This window comes from Patagioenas fasciata, chromosome 2, assembly GCF_037038585.1.
Source record: "Patagioenas fasciata isolate bPatFas1 chromosome 2, bPatFas1.hap1, whole genome shotgun sequence".
In the NCBI taxonomy this organism is placed as follows: Eukaryota; Metazoa; Chordata; class Aves; order Columbiformes; family Columbidae; genus Patagioenas; species Patagioenas fasciata.
Window position 1 is genome coordinate 168808520 of NC_092521.1, and position 17110 is coordinate 168825629.

The 17110-nt window shown below is 44.3% G+C and overlaps 1 long non-coding RNA gene across 3 annotated transcripts; it reads right to left on the reverse strand.

Annotated features, from left to right (window-relative positions):
• Positions 1–91: 91 nt before the first annotated feature.
• On the reverse strand, positions 92–16954 carry LOC136098623 (uncharacterized). Of its 3 annotated transcripts, XR_011737828.1 has the most exons (7): positions 16708–16954; positions 14178–14356; positions 11771–11936; positions 8810–9005; positions 5878–6036; positions 2158–2271; positions 92–265 (listed from the first exon to the last, which is right to left on the reverse strand). It is a non-coding gene; the product is annotated as an uncharacterized lncRNA (long non-coding RNA). The 3 variants fall into 3 exon arrangements; XR_011737827.1 differs by having other exon boundaries at positions 2158–6036; XR_010650965.2 differs by lacking the exon at positions 11771–11936 and having other exon boundaries at positions 2158–6036.
• Positions 16955–17110: the final 156 nt, after the last annotated feature.

Here is a 17110-nt window from a genome sequence, read left to right on the forward strand (position 1 = left end):
ACCTCAGACACAGTTATAAGGTGCCTGGAGTTTCTCCCAGGCCTGGGTTATCTAACACAGGTTCTACTCATCAAGCACACAAGGTCAGTAAAACAATTACTGTGATGTATGTGCTTTTTCTACAGACAGATGCAAGTCAGTTCGGCATATTTACACTTAACTAACCTCCTCGCCAAATCCTCCGCTGTATTCCCATACACTGGAGCACAAATATGATGGGAGCTGCAGGGGGGTCCCTTAAACTCCCTCTGCTTTCTTGGGGGACCTAAAGCAAAGGAACATTTGGAGCACAGTCAGTCATGTATAACAAGAAACTCAAATATAAAACATTTTTCACTATACAGTGATGCTATTTATCTTCTCTATACAATGAGATCATATTGCCCAATTAGTGCTTTAATTAACTAGCCCTCACTCTCATATCATCTCTTCAAAGAGCATCTTGGGCAATCTCTATCTATTTCACTCATCCTGAGCATGAAGAGAACAATTCAGCATTAAGAGAGAGTAAAACTTTGTGAACAGACATAAGACAAAACCAAAAACCACACCTGCTACTAGAGACAAAACTACTCCAGCTGAAGCTACCTGGAGGCACTCCGACATTCTCCTGGTGCGATTGCACCATCTGGGCCTTTTTCCACAAGCAGGGGTTACTAACAATACAGCCTGTTAATCACCTTCCCCACTCTACTGCTCAACAACTTGTGAAACCATCACACAACGCCAGCTCTGGAGAGGGGCAGGGTCTCAAAAATATGTCATTCTCAAAATATAATGGAAGCGGAGCCAGACCTCCTGCTGCCTCCCAGAAGGAAGGGCAGAGAATTCAGCTGTGACCCGGCCAAACAGAACACGTGCACCTCAGGACACAGAGCTGATGGTTCTTTGTCCAGGTGAAAAGGTGCAAGTGAACAGACAATGAGCTCTGTAGCAATACAGTCTGCCAAATTTATAAAGTAAGCCAGAGGCAAAATGTTTGGAAAAGGTACAAACTACTACAGTTAACACAAAGCTCTCAACACAAGAGCCTGAGCTTAGTATGAAGCTGATTTTTAACACGACTATGACATGCTGCGTTACTATCCCGCTGATTAGGCCCTATTTTAATCAATGGTTTGCTTCTATTGTGTAATAGACTAGCAACGAGCAAAATGATTTCTTCATTGAAAAGGAACTTCTTACATCAAGATCTCTGTACAATTTCAAATTAAGAACAGATAAAGGCACCTTTGACTTTGTCTGCTAGCAAGATCAGTACCTGCTTCCTCACTTCTGGGAAGTAGCTGCTGCCCAGGGGGCTTGTTCAAGATCGTCACATTTGGTGTGATGACTTAAATACACCCCATCAGACGTATCCTCCCACTGGGAAGGTTTGTCTCAATACTTAGAGCATAAACTTGCCTGCAGGCCAAGCTTACTGTTCTAAAACCCCAGGTAAGCAACATCCAGCCCAAACCACCTGGGAGCCAGCACACACATTTCATATCACTACCTCATTTTCAACTTTTCATTAGGCACTGAATTGGGAACTTGTTTGTCAGCCTGACTTGTCAGCAGACAGATGCAGGCTGGTGTATGCAGTGTATAAACTGCTGTTCAACTGTGCACAATGCGAGGGTTTGTCCTGCCCGCAGCCAGCAGTGTGACCCACGCTGACCTTCCCAGCAGCTGCTGTGCCACCGCAGCCCTCGGCTCTGCTGGCCGCTCACCCACTGCCGATGCAGCTGCAACCATGAACCCACCAGCACTCCATACAGTGACCCTGCTTGCTGTGCTGGCAGAATGTAGTAACTGGTAAAGAACGACTCTAAAACTCCTGACGAGCCGTTTGCACATTCTCAGGATGGCTACGGACATTTGAGACAAATGGACAAAATTGTTTTCCTACCCAGCGCCCACTTGATGGAAAGGGTGCAGTTCCTCGAGCTCTACCAGCCTCCAGCTGCAAGGGGCAACACGAGCCAGAGGTCACTCCAAGCAAAGCATCTTTGGTACTAACAGTGAAATCCAGGCAATGCTATTTTTTTTTTAATCCATTAGGAATTATTTCCTTATGTCATTTCGCTACAGGAACAGCTCTCACTGTGCCCACGTGACGCCATTCCCTCCTGCCCCCCCAGGAGAGAGGCTCAATATTGCCTGCTCTGGAGATACCTTGGGATGACAATCTCTTTGTACTGAAGCTTCTCCACTTGAGTGGCAGCTGCCATTGACACTGGGATCACAATGCTGTCGATGTCGTAGCAACACTCCTCTTCTTTTTGAGCACTGCCGAAGCACAGAATAAAGAGAAAACCCCATGCAGGAAATAAACGTTGGCACAACAGCATATTTGAATACACGCTAGAATGCAACTTCTCCACAACAGCAAGTATAGCGGGTTCTTTCCCCTCTCAGTGGTGTTCAGAGCTCGTTTGGGCATACCATACAACCTCTATGTTTGGTTTATTCCTAGATGAAGCAGGATAACACTTAACCTCAGTGGGCAGGATTTCACTTATAGCTTTGTATATATTTAGGTCACCTGTGTAGCAAAAAATAATTCAAACAGGCAAAGGCTATGATGCTGATTCAAGAAGAAAGAACCTATTCTTTCATTAGACTAGAGGAGCTGTACTTGTTTCACCTTGTAAAATAAGGGCTGAGAAGGAAAAAGTAAAATAAGTAAAACCATAGAAGAACATCACGTTCCTGAGGCTGAGGGTGCTGCTGTTGAGACAGCACATCAGAACATGACAGTGTTCCCAAACCGAGGAGCAAGGGCTCTGCAAAAACATCCTAGGAAGGGTGGGGTGAAAAGACCCCAAAATGGTTTTGAGATGCATTTTTATCTGTTTGTAAAGAGGTCCAGATGCTGTGTTCCCTGCAGAACTGAGATTAGACCTGCAACCCAGAGCAGAAGCATCCCCTTGACTTATAAGCTAAAAAGCCTCCAAGATGCTACAGTGCTTTTGTTCCTTTCTCAGACAAACATCCTTTTGTTTCCAGGCAGAGAAGCCAACCCCACAGTGAAGTTCTCAGTGGCCACAAGGTTAGCTATGGCTTGTTACTGATGCCGTATTATTTAAAAACTGTAATAGACACAGGACTGCTCCAAAGTACCCTTAAAACTCTGATCAGGAAGCCGAGACTGTACCTGCACAAGCAGCTTACAAAAGCAGCAGCAAACTTTGAGTTGGACTGTTAAATCTTCTGTCCAGAGAGGGAGAACAGCACTTACAAAGAAAGCACTAACAACATGGGAACCATCAGACTGGAAAGTGAGTTGCTAATGCAATGAAACAGGTGCAACAGGGACTGGAGGATCTGTGTCGGAGCTCACTACCCCTTCCTACATATGCCCAGTGAAGATCCACAAGTTTTATGTTGATGTCCGTGAGACAGACCTGAAGCACAAGGCAGTCAAACCTAGAAAAAGCTACTTGAGAGCCTCAGCTCTGGGAAAGGTCCATTTCTGTCGATCTGACCTAACAATTACCTCTCAGCAAAAAGAGGAGAGCAAGTCTGAGCCCACATCCTTCAAGGTCTCCTTCGCTCAACACACTTGGAGAACCAGGAGTTAGAGAAACAGCTGTTGGAGGATGTACTGGCTGATGTACCTGCTTCATCTGGGGAAGTTCATAGCAATTAAATCTCTACTATTAATTTGTAGCCAAATAAAGCTGTAGCATTATGTGCATATAGCTATTTGCTTACAAAAAAAAAAAGCAATCAATAGAGTATTGTCAGTCGTGAATTTGAGGGCAGGCAGCCCGGCTGGGGAAGCAGCACAGCAGGCACCCGGCCAGCCAAGCGCTGCCTGAGGAAAAACCAAGCGAGTAGCTGTTGCTCTTTAACATCAGCACCCAAAGGGCATTTCCCAGCAGCGCGTAATTCCCCTGGCGCCTGCAGCTCCACTCGGATCAGAATCGTTTGCCGCAGCTTTTGTTTGGCCACAGCATGGCTGAGCTGCCGGTGCAGGGGATCTGGCTGGCAGGAGGGGATGGAGGAGGCTCTGGGGGCTGGAGAACCGTATTTCTGTGCCTGAGGGCTGCAGACAGGAGAGCTGTGACTGATGGTCCTTTGGGATGCCCGATCCCTTCAAACAATGAACCTGTTCAGAAAACAGGAATGGAAAAGCAAGGTGAAGCCAGACTGACTTCAGAGCGGTTGGTGACATCGCTACCCCTGTAAGGTCACCCAGCCTGCCCTGGAGAACACAGAACGAACATCGGCCTTGGAGAACAAACATTTAACACAAGCCTCAAGTGCTCAGCAGGACTGAAGGTGCTGGCCCCAAAATGTTACTTTTGATGGGTGTTTCCAACATAAAGCGGAAGGTGAAATGCGAGGTAAGACCATCAAGACCGAGACTCTCAGTCCACAATGCAGCCACTCAGAAGCAGCTCCTGCACTGCGGAGCGGGGCAGGATGGTCCTGTTTCGAACAGTGGCTCCGATGACAAACCACACTGCTTTTATGACAGATGAACTCTTCTCCCTGAAGCCCTATATAACCTCAGCTTGATATGCTTTTTCTGTATCTGTTAACTTTTTATTCTTTTTCCCATTTGTGACTGGATTATTCCCTCCTGAATATTACAAATAGAGCAATCTTCTGAACCTATAGTGCAAAATTGCTCTGCTATTCAAATCCTTGAGATCTAGCTCTGTGAGGCTCTGAGAGTTAAAAATGTTGAAAATCATCCTGTGTTACCGCATCATCCATTAGAACACACTCTTCGCAGCAGGTGTCTACATACCTTCACACATAATAGTTTTTATGTAGTCTTGTGGCTAAATACTTGAAAAAAGGAAAGAGGTAGAGAAAGATAAATCAGTGAAAAGTCAAACAGCTGCTGACCAGTTCAGGCAGAATCCAAACTGGTGTGTTATTCAAGCATTCTCTAGTAGGTTCCTCACGTTTTTTCAACGGCAACCACCTGCTTGTTCAACCCTCGTTACACCCTGAGCCCAACACTGGAAGGATGATCTCTCTCCAGAACACTTTTCAGAAAGACAACCTCCACCCCCCTTTAAAGCTAAATAACCTCAGCTCTGATTAAACATCCTTAAATCAAGTTGTAGCTCAGATCGTTAGGGCCAAACACACAAAATATCAGCATGGAAGTGGGGGTTTTGTTTGTTGTTTGTTGGTTTTTTTAAATACTCTTTTGTCCATGATAGTTTGGATCAGCAACCACAGCACATAACAAGCATTCCAGATGCAGCAACCATGTCCCATAAGAATGTCCAGAATATTACGAACTTGCAGGCTGCACATTGTTACTTTCAACAAATGATTTGGCATAAAATGTCTTTTAAAAGAAAGCCAAATGGAACGCCAACACCAGGTCATTTAAAAACTAGGGTGTGTTTTAGCTGGGCTTCCCTCTTCCTGTCTTGAAATTGGTTTGAATCTTCTGTCACTTCTCTTGAACTACTGTAGACCATTTAAAAAAGTATCATCAACTCTGATGGGCTGATGAAAACAATGAGGCTTTCCAAGGCAGTAAGAGCAGCACACAACTGGAACAGCAGAAAAACAAACACACTAGAATCTTGCCAGGCAAATACTGGTCTGCTCCGATTTCAAATAAAGGCTCATAAAAGCTTCTCTTTGAGTTGTTTGTTCCCTTGAAAGAAATACAAAGAATGGCAAGATTTTAAAAATTGTTAATAACTTGGCTTTGTGTCCCTCCAAGGTGTCAGAATTTCTGTAGTTTGCAAGATGCTAGACTTGGTGACTTCGACATTCCTGTAGAACAGAGTTCAAATTCCTTTCCACTGGAAGCAAGTGAGCTATGTTCTCCCCTCTACCTTGCTGGTTGCCCTCAGGTACTAGTTAAAAGCCCACATTTAATTACTTCATCTCAAACTGTTTTGCTTGACTTACGGGAGGCAAGCAGGAGTGCAGGGTGCAGCTCTGGGAACACACTGTCAGTTGGGTCTTGCTTCTTGCCACAACAGGATGTCTTCAGAGTCTTGTGCCCGAGTAGTCTGTGCAATCTGTCCTCTCTCCATAAGCTTTCAAAGTACAAGTGGAGAGGGTTGCCTGAAAGTAGGAAAACAAAGTTATTTTGGTAAGCACAAAACTTCCTGTTTTCATACACACAGCGCTGCACACGCATCATCTGCAATTCACATCTGTACTTTGGTGAGACAACGAAGTGACCCAGCTAATTAAAGCAGGCACAGTGATCTGCAGGCTCTCTCGCCCCACGCACGCTGTGACAGCGAGGACAGGAGAACGGCCCCGCAAGAGCAGCCTCTGCAGCAACCACCTCCCCAGCCAGCTTCCTCACATGTCAACCTGATTGTAACCAGCTACGTGTTACTTGACACTTGTTTCTATCAGTATTTGATGAGAAGAGGGATGAGCAGATATTTCTTTTAAAATTATAAAAATATTTTTGGAGAGATGCTCTGATAGTTGCAGCGTAGGAAAAGTATTTTCCTCGCTGTCCCTTAATGTGCTCACTAACTCCTCAGTGCACATTCATGCTCTCCCACGGTCAAAGGCACGAGCAGCGCTGCAGCCACTCAAATGTTACGACTGCAGAGAGCACAGGTCATAAAGCAACTCCAGAGCACATCCAGAACGCCACAGGTGTTTAAATAACCAGTGCTTAGACTCAAGCAGTGATTTAACAGTCAAAATTGGTGGGAGCGGTCCACCAAACACCCACTGCGCAGCCTGTCAAAATCCGCCTTGGATTTGGAGGCTTTCCAGTAGTCCTCCAGGGTGGGTGTATCAGGAACATACAGTGGCTGTTCTGCAAGCCTCCAGAATGAACGTGTTCCTTGCAAAAGACACAAAGCTGGTCCTAAAGAAGTGATCTGAGCTTACGTTAAACTAGAGATGGCAACTGCCTCTGATGCAGGCCAAACCACAACGTGGTTTCCTGGACTTGGAAACCTCCACCTCCTGCACTCTTGGACTGAAGATTTGTCTGATTACTATGCAGAACATCACTGGACATTTTTAATTATCGTCTAGAGACATGTTTTGAATGCTGCTAGTGTATTTTTAACCTCCCTGGATGTAAGGAGGAAGGGCTGCAGCACAGTAAGGGATCCTCTTTCATATTATAACATGGGCCGTACTCATCATGAGACAAAGAACACCAGGTGGAAGCCGGAGACTGGGAGGGCCAGGGAATGGGGTCTGGTGTCTGCAGAGGCTTTGCAGCTGTGCAGGGTGCAAGAGCTGGGCCGCTCGCAGCTGCGTTTCATGGGGAGGGCTTTCAGCAGCTGGCAGAAGAAAGGAGAGCAAGCGTTTAAAAAGGGAAAAGGGCTTCTGATTTAAGTAAAACTGGAGTTCAGTCCAGTATTCCCAGTCTGCTTTCTACGGGTACACTAGTTTTCAGTCACTAAAATCGCAAAGCCAGACAAGTTTGAGGAAAGTGGAAAGTATCTCTGGCATAATCGTTTGCCAGCACAACTGGGGAAACAAAAACTCCAAACCATAACCAAGCAGCAGATTTGCCAGGTGAAAAATGAAGTCAGGAGCCAGGGTCAATGTTGAAAGAGTGTGCAAAAGCGCTACTGCAGGCTGGTTCTCCTGACCATGCATGAACTACCTTATCCAAATCATTTGCTGTATCAGGGGACACATTTTGTGCTATTCTTTACCAGTATTGCCAAGCCAACAGAGCTGCTCCTCTGTGAGTGCAGCGAACCTATAATACATCATTTTCTTTTGAGAACTTCAAACACCTCTGTGCCTTCTCCCATCCTGTTCTTCCTCATCTTCCTTAGAGGCTTTTTGTAGCTCCTATGCTTCCAAAAAACCTGAGCAATCCACCACCAGCAGCATCCATCGTTCTGACCAATATTGTCTTATTTCCCACTTTTCCCCACTTGTCTGTTTGGAGCGTAAGCTCCTGATGTCTTTGTTGCACCATTTACGGCCACGCTGTCGCTCAGACACACCCGATGCCCCTTCCCCAACAATATATCGGGTTCCATAGCATCAGCTGAGCCAGAAGAGGGAGCATTAATAACGCTTTTACCTACAGCTTAAGCAGATTAAATCCTACTGGCTTTGCGCTCCGCTGAAACAAAAGATCAGACCAGGAAAAGCAACACAACTTTTAATCATTTTGTTTTAAATCTACAGCTTTCTGAAATATATGTTATTTGTAAATCAGTATTTGAGGAAAAGGCTACAAACAAACAAATAAGATACAAGCAGTGCAGCAAACTACTGCTAGTCAACTGCTGTATGTTACCACACACGTTCTTTCTCAGAATTAACATATTAAACATGTTTTAATCCTCAGTAACTCCCAGAAAAGAGTCCAAGGAATATTTAGTTCACCAAGCTCAGTATCTCAGCCTCCAAATAACCACAGCCCAGCTCCGCTCAGTCACACAAAGATGATGTACTTCTGGGGTTTTCTTTTGGAGTGGGTGGTGGTTTTCTGCTGTGGTTTGGAGCTGGAGGTTTGTCTTCCCTGGACAGTTCCACGGTAATCATCTCCAAAAGGTCAGGCGCAGAAGGTTGCTGCCCACACTGAAGTCTGATGCACACTCTGGTCATTGTTACTCAAAAAAACAACCCAAAAAGTTGCCTGGTTTTTAAGAATGGAAATTTAGAATCTGTTTCTAAACCACAGTTAAGCAGAAAACTCATGACTTTTTTGGACATACCTGGGAATTTCTTCTAAAATTCTACATGAATTTTAGAAAAGTCCTCAGAAAATGCCGTACTAAAACCAGAGTCCAACATTACAACAGTTTTTCCTAAAAAGAAATAAACCCCCACATTTTAAATAAGAATGCAGGATAGTTTAGTAACCACATGGCAGAACTTTCACACTTACCCTCCTGTTGCAGTGAGACACAGAAGCAGCTCGGCCACGCTCATGCTTTTTGTATTTGCCAAGCCGGTGGGTTCTTGCAGTGACACAGGTACCGTCCCACACAGCAACAAGGCTGGTAAAGGAGTCTTGTTTGTGAAAGCTCTCCTCAACGTCCACACTGAGCAGAGGAGTGCTGCTGGGGGAGCCAGCATGCAGACTGCAACCAAGTGAAAAACAGCTCTGAGAGCAGGAACACTGCGTTGTAATTCTGTATTTTTTATTGTGGCTGTGAAGCCCAAAGACTCCTTCGTATTTACACCTGCAGATAGTGCTTACCAGTTCCGTTCTCACTGCATTTTTAGCCTTTGCTACCGTCTCTCTCGAGGGATATGTAGATTTCTGAATATTTTGTTCCCAACAGAAATGGGCACTGAAGGATCTAACACCTACCCTTCTGTCAGTTACGGGCAGAAAGCCTCAAAGCCAACACAGATGTGGCAGCCACTAATAACAAGTGTTGTTTGTCCAACAAAGAGCTTCAGTCAGCAGCTCAATTTATCATCTGATAACAAAGTCATTTGCCTTACCCTTAAACCTAAAAACTTTAACAGAGAGAAACAGAAATAATACTTGCCAACTATAGAGTCATGGTTAAATCTAAGGTTATAATTCAGTAAACAGATAGGAGTTTATTGCCTTGCAGTGTATTCTTCTGTAAGACAGTGCCTACGGAAAGATCTTCTTCGTAACTGGTCACACGTTCACATTATCGTTGAAAAACTTAATTCAACTGTTACATTTGCTGGCTCAAATCAAGCACAGTATTTTTTTCTTGCTTTGCATAGCAAACTTGCAAGTAAAATGAGGAGTTGAAAATCTGGATTTTGTCACCCAAAAAGCAGAATAATCTAAGGAGCATTCTGCAAATATAAATAACATTGGACTTAAATAGACCCAATGTAAACATTCACATGCATTTCAATCAATTGAATTTTGAGCAACAATCTCCAAATCAATCTAAGTTCATATTTTAAATGCATTCTTAACCATCACAAAGTAAGTATCACAGTAGAGCTTGTACTTCTGTTTTCTAAGCTGGAGATCATTTTCAGAGCAAGACGGCCTCGTTTTTCAGTTATTCTGCCTCTTCCACCAAGCACTGCACTAAAATCTGTACTAAACGCTGCACTAACTGCATAGAAACAAGTTTTAATGTAATACTAGTGTTATTTAAGACCATTTGATAGTTCACACACACTCAATTGACACAATTCTGAAGTGCCAAACCAAAACTCCTTTTGATTTCCACATCATTAAGCCCCAATACCTTCAGTTTAGTGCTGTATGTATCTACCTTAGCGTTAGCTAAACAACAAACCCCCCTAGCAATCAAAGAGCAGCAGCTGTACAGTTTTCCTCGCTCTACAGCAATGTCACAGCTTTGTCACTTGACAGCAACATCTTCTTGCCCAATGATTAACACAGGGATTTATTGTCACCAACTGTATCTGGGCCACAGCGTTCAATTGGTAGAGCTTGTTTATTCCCTTTTTGAACAATTTACTTTTGCCACAGAACACTTCAAATCTAAACGTAATTATTTACCATACTTCCTTTCAGTAGATATTTCTATGGTACAATGAAAAGAACCAACGAATCACCCCATCTTCATCCCGAACCCATCAAACGCCATCTCTCCCATTCGCTCCCACAGCAGCTCAGTTACTCATTCTCAAAGGTCAGATTCTTACACATATTTAAGTATCTTCCCTCAGAATTTGCAACTGAAAAGTTAGAGCTGGCTTTCAAGAAAAAAAAAAAGGTCTTATTTTTTCTTCTGTGGCCTCTGAAACACAAGTGTTTTCTCTGCTTTACAGCTGCAGCTAAAGACAGTTGACCCTTCATAGCTTCACAGAAATTAAGGCTAAAAGAAGCTGTTAAGTCAATCGGTCTGATGACCTGTACACCAGAAAACACCACCACCAGAAATACCAGGTTCCAAACACTTCAATACATCAATCCTTCATAGGGTCTTTAAAACCATCATGCAACAAACAACGTCGGTCAGAAGTGCCATCAACTCCAAGACTCAAGAAGTAGCTTAAGAGCAGAAACTGAAATTTCCCTAAACAACGGGGGTTTTTTATGACTGCAAACTCAGTCGCCTTCCACAGGCCTGGCACAGTAAATTGAGATTCACAGGACACTTCTGTGGAGGGTTTTTTGTTTTGTGGGTTTGTTTTGCTTTGATTTTAATTTTGGAGGACTCTGAGAACACACAAAAGTACTGAGAATTTTTATAAAAGTAAAAGGTGAAGCAAGTTCAGTTATCACATGTCAAAGTACTAGCAAACTGTTGTCAGCTAATACCTGACAAAAAAAATCACAGAATGGTTTGGGTTGGAGGGACCTTGTCTGTCCCCATCCTTCTTATAGCAAAAATTATTTAAAGAAACCTTATGAATTATTAAAACCAAATTATTCAATGTGATTATAAACTTGCTTCCACAAGCAAGCTGATTTAAGAGTTCAATGAAAGTTTCTTTCTTTGCTTCTATCACTATCACAAGTTACGCATCTCCTGGTTACTGAGCTGCTATTGCAAATTATACAAGAAACAGGAGGGAACAGCATCTTCTGCAGGGTGCCCTGGGACAGAGGATGAAGGCAAGAGCCACTGACTCTCTTTGGAGGTCACACAGAACACGACTGGCCCTGCTTCTTCGTTAGGTCTCCAGGCTGCCGGTCAGGAAGGACTACTGGACCCTGAATTCCACTCAGAGAAGCATCAGCACAACAGCCATTTCTTAAGTATACTCCAAAAGAGAAATAAACAACTTAGGAGCTACATTTCTATAGCAACTTCATTAATTCAAAATTTAAGAGTAGTTCACTTCAGTTTCTCCTGCTCCAGTCTCTCACCTCCCTTCCATCCCCACCACGTGCACCTTGTGGCGCACACACAATGCTCTACACACCAACCTCTCTCTCTTGCCAGTCCTCTTGGTGCTCAACAGCAGCTCAACAGGTTCTCACAGCAGCCAAATACCTCTTTAGTAAAAGAGATGGGTAGAAAGTAGCTGGAAATACCACATTCCTTACGGGGAATTATAATGCTATTCTCTGTGCAGTCTACACTCCATAGCACCTGTGGTTTAATTATACATATGCTTGTGAATGCAAGAAAATATTACGCAGAACAATTAACTTATCTCATGTCTGTATAAATATCATAATTACTTGAGAAGAGTAGCTGCTTTGCAGTGAATTAAAGATAATCCTCAGCTAAGTCGGTTAAAGAAATACTGAAATACAGCTAAGACGAATTACAGTTACTTAGAAAAGACTCAAAGCATTGGAAAAGTTGGTGCTCTCCTGTATCCCCTTGTGCTGCGGAGACTAGGGTTAAAGTCTAGGTTCCTTATTTTGGTCTTGTAATGGTGTAGGAACCATTGTTTCCCATAGCATTAGAGTAGAATCAAAGAGCAGTTTAGATCAGAAGTACAGCTGGAGGTCTGGGAGCAGCTTGCTCAGAGCCTGGAGGATGCCCAGTGACAGCGAGCACACAACCCCTCTGAGCCCCCCTCACAGTAATTAAACACCTTTGTGGCAAATTTCCCACTTTGTATTAATTGCTTCTGGTTCTGGCATCACAAACCGCCAAGAAAAGTCTTGCTCTATCTTCTCTACACCTCCCAGGCTGGGCAGCAATAAAATCCACCCTCTACCTGCTCTGCTGAAAGACAAAGAAATGCAGTTTTTTGGGCTCCTCTTGTCCATCATGCGCTTCTACACCCAACCGCGGTGGTGGCTCCATTGAACTGGCTCCAACATCCCGGTATCTTTCTTGTACTGGAAGCCCCAGAACTGGACACAGGGCTCCAAATATCATCTCACAAGTGAGATTGGTAATTAGATTGGTATTGTCCCCTTAAAAGATTTGAAATTTACAATTTATAAAGCAAGTTTAAAAGGAAGTGGGAGTTTCCTGAATTTTTCATGTTTTACTTCCCATATAAATCCTCTAATTCAGCAATGAACACTAGGAATTGCTAGAGTTCACTAGGTCTTATTTCCTTATAAATCCAATAAATAAGGATGAGATTTTATCAGATCTAACATACTTCTGCCTCTTTTCAGAAAACAATGGTTAGGAGAATCAGGGTTATGAGAATCAGGGTTTACATTTCACATGTGATGTCTGTTCTGTGACCACAGTGGTGTGGTCTCCTGCACAAAAGGTCCACAAGTACAGAAACTATATTACTTGTCAGTGTTTGCTGACCCTTCCATAGGCAATCCCAGCCAAAAATGCAAAAAATTAAGGCTTTTCTCACCTGGAATCTTGCTAATCTCACTGACAAAAGTGTACGAGGAATAAAGCTATACGGGCACTGCTCGTTATCACTGTCAGAGACACATTATACCTCAGCGGAATAAGTTTTAAATTTATCAAAAGAGTGATCTGACATATTCGATTTATAAGAGCTGATACAAAAGGAAAGTGCATTTTTTCAGAGAAAATATGTGCAATAAGGACAATAATTAAAAGAGTTTTCTTTCCAAAGAAAGGGCAGGAGGAAGGAAAAACACTCAGGCGAAGTAAAAACCCTTTCATTTTGCTCTGTTCCAAGATCTAGGGAAGCGAGCTTTGCTGTTTACACTGAAAGCAAAACAGATTCCACTCATTTCAAGTCTGAACATGGGAGTTATTTCAAAAGTTCAGAAGCACCTTGAAAAGATTAAATTAAGTGTTTCCAGAGACTTTTGCAGTGAACTGAGAGGCTCTTCAAAGGGGAAACCCCAAAATGCATTTCAAGTTTTGAAGACGGAAAACTATTTTTGTTTGAGGTTTTATTGTTTGTTTGGGGTTTTTTGTTTGCTTGTTTCAGCAAGTTTTGTTACACAGAAGTAAATATTGTTCTAGTCAAGAAATGAGTATTCATTCCTTTCTATTTGTTACCACAATGCTTCTCAGGTATCAAAGTGAAACATTAAAAGGCCATGGCCTAGAAAAAAACTATAAAACTTGCATGACTTACACAAGTGTGGAGCCCCATTCCATTAATAAGCTGCTCTGCCTGGACGCAGTGATGAAATGAAGCTTCCCAATCTCAGTAAGCTTTTACTGTAACCTTTGTGAAGCAGACAGAAATCACAGCCCTCAAAACACAAAAGTAACAGCTCTTACTGGTACAGGGCTAACTCAAAAGCTTTTGGAAATTTGAAATTCACATCTGTTTATAAAGCAGGCTTAAAAGGAAGTGGGAGCTTCCTGAATTTTTCCCTCACCCTTATTTCTACAAAGAAAACACTGTTCTGCTAGTGAAATAGCCTGGTTTTAGCTTCCAGAGAAGCTCTCAAGTCAAAAAACAGAAGGTAAAATTACCTTGGCAGTGTGAAGTAACCTGTAGATACCCGTCTGCTGTCTGATTCAATACTCCAAATCAGAGATTTGAGCCCGTAACCACGTCCAACGGCAACTGCTGGCTGCTCTGCCCGCTGGCACGCTGACAGCTGAAAGGTAGACGTATGCTTGCGGTTATCACTTAGGTGACAGTGTCAACACTGAAAGAAAAAAGACAGAAATTCAAGAACAATTTTAGTGATTAAGAGTTCGTGGCAGATACAGGACAAATGGGCTTTCTCCCTACAAATTCTACCAATATCCAGCTTTAATTTGTAACTCATGTCCCCAGGGCAGAATGGTCAATACAAATCAACTGTGCAACAAAAATATACTAAAAAGGAGCGGGTATCATTAATTTGGCTATCAAAAATGAATGCAGGAGTTCAGCTTTTTCTAGATAAGTACAGAAATGACATCTCTCCTCTGCAAATTCAGGGGGTGGAACCCACAAAAAGAAGTGCGTGAAGGGACAGCGCTCCAGCTTGTGCTGGTGACCACAGAGCAGGACTGACCCGTATTTGTGATCATCCTCACTGCTGTTTGTGCAACACGGCCAGAAAAACCTCAGCCAACAGAAATCCCACATATGCCCTTGGGAAGTTACCTCAGTGCTTCACTATCTCTGCTGGAAGATTTTTAGGTTATTGCTCGAATCTCTGCTGCTGTAACACACCATCACAGCAGCGCCATGTAGAACAGCAGGTATTAAAACACCCACACAGATAATACTTGATTTATACTCAAAGTAAGAGTATTGTCTTCAGTGAAAGCTACTGCTTGAAGGAAGGTTTCCCTTAAAGAACTGCACCGTATGTTCTAGCGTGTTCCACAGCCGCTGCGCTGAGTTTAAGCACCACACACTGAGCACTGAGCTGACAGCCTCCAAACAGCATCCCTGCTCATCACCCAGGGAAAAGAAAACAAAACACAAACACCAGCTTCAGGAGACACAAAATAACAGAATAAACCCCATTTTTCTACAAAACCAACAATTTCACACCATGAACTGCTCCATCTGGGAGCCAGACGTGGCTGTGCTCAAACACAGCTGGGCTGTCCCTTTCACCAGGCTGGTATCTGCCTTCTCTTATCAAATTACATTCTTCAATGTATCACATAAGTATTGCTTTGAGACATAAAGCTGAAAAAAAAAGAAAAAAAAGAAAAAGGCAGTAAAAACCCACTTCACACGCAGAAAACACCTGGTAAGTTTGAAAATCCTGAGTGTTCATAGCAAAACACAGACACATAGCCCACCGTTGAAATCGGTAATGCAACCCCATCAAAGCTGATGTGTACAGCTTTCCAGGGCACTTCAAAACACACAAAAGCACTTTAAGTTGGTTTTGGAATAATCATAGAACGTCCTGAGCTGGAGGGACCCACAGGACCATGGAGTCCAACTGCTGTCCCTGCACAGGACACCCCACAGGTCACCCTGTGTGTCTGGGGACGGTGTCCAGTCTCTTCTTGAACACTGCCAGGTTGGGCCGTGACACCTCCCTGGGAACCTGTTCAGTGTTCAGCACCTCTGGGGAAGAACCTTTGCCTCATGTCCCACTGACCCTCCCTGGCACATCTGCTGTTGTTCCCTGGGGTTCTGTTTTGTCACTTAAGAGAAGAGCTCAGCCCTGCCCCTCCAGCTCCCCGGCTGAGGAAGCTATAGCCGCAATGAAACAAGAGACCATAATCAGTACAGCCATGACTTTACACAAGCTTTTACCTCTCTAAGGGCAAAAGCTTCGTTTCTCTTCGTATTATTTATCCCACACACCAGCACAATTCGGTTAGCTCCTCTCTATAACATCACCACAAAACAGCCCTATTCTATCTTTATTTATCAAACTGGGCTCTGATCTTATCCCTTCCCCCCAATTACATCAGGCAGTGGCACATGCTGCAAAGCGTTGCCAATAAATTCTGTATTTAACGTATTTCTGACCTAATACAGAATCATAGCATCATTTAGGTTGGAAAGGCCCCCCCAAGATCATGGAGTTCAACTCTTCCACCACCCCTGTCCCTGCCCCATGTCCTGAGAACCTCCTGTCCGTCTGTCCAGCCCTCCAGGGATGGTGACTCCAGCACTGCCCTGGGCAGCCTGTTCCAATGCCCCACAGCCCTTTGGGGAAGAAATTGTTCCCAGATCCAACCTCAACCTCCCCTGGCACAACTTGGGGCCATTTTCCATGTGCTATACCAACAGAAAAGAGAAAGCACCACAGAGAACAGTTGGTGTACAACTTTCCAGAAAAACAAAACAACAAAACCAAACACAACATAAAAGCTCACAAGGAAGATGAGGCTTTCCCACTATTTTACCACAAAAAAGTCAGTATTTCAACGAAGCACTACTAGAACTACGCCTTAGCGTAACCAATCCTAAAACACACACTTGAGGTGCCAGAACGCCTAAAAAACTCCATAAAAACTGCAAGAAAACGAGTTTAAGAGGCGGAGGGCCGGCGGGCCGGCACTGAGGAGCCGCCGGCACCCCCACTCTCCTCACCGGACCCGCTGCTGTTGTTGCCGACGGAGTCGCCCTGCGAGGCGCGGCCGGGAGCAGCTGCCGGCTGCAGGTCAGGCCCCAAGGCAGGCGTGCGGCTCCATAGCGCGGCCTGGTCGCCCCGCGTCCCGGCAGCTCGGCTGGTGGGCGGCGGGAGCAGCACGGGGTTCACGATTGCGGCCGCAGGGCAGGCCCGAGGGCGGGAAGATGGCGCCACACCTCAGGGGGAACGCGGGCGACGCCCGGACCGTGCCCGCGCCTCAGCGCTGCGCAGGCGCAGAGCGGCGCCGGCAACCCCCTTCAGCGGCCTCTCATTGGCTGCTGAAACACGCGCTCGCTGCGGAGCCAATCAGAAAGGGTGAATAGTGCCAGCACGTGATGGGGGGGCGGAGCGGTGAGGAAGGCA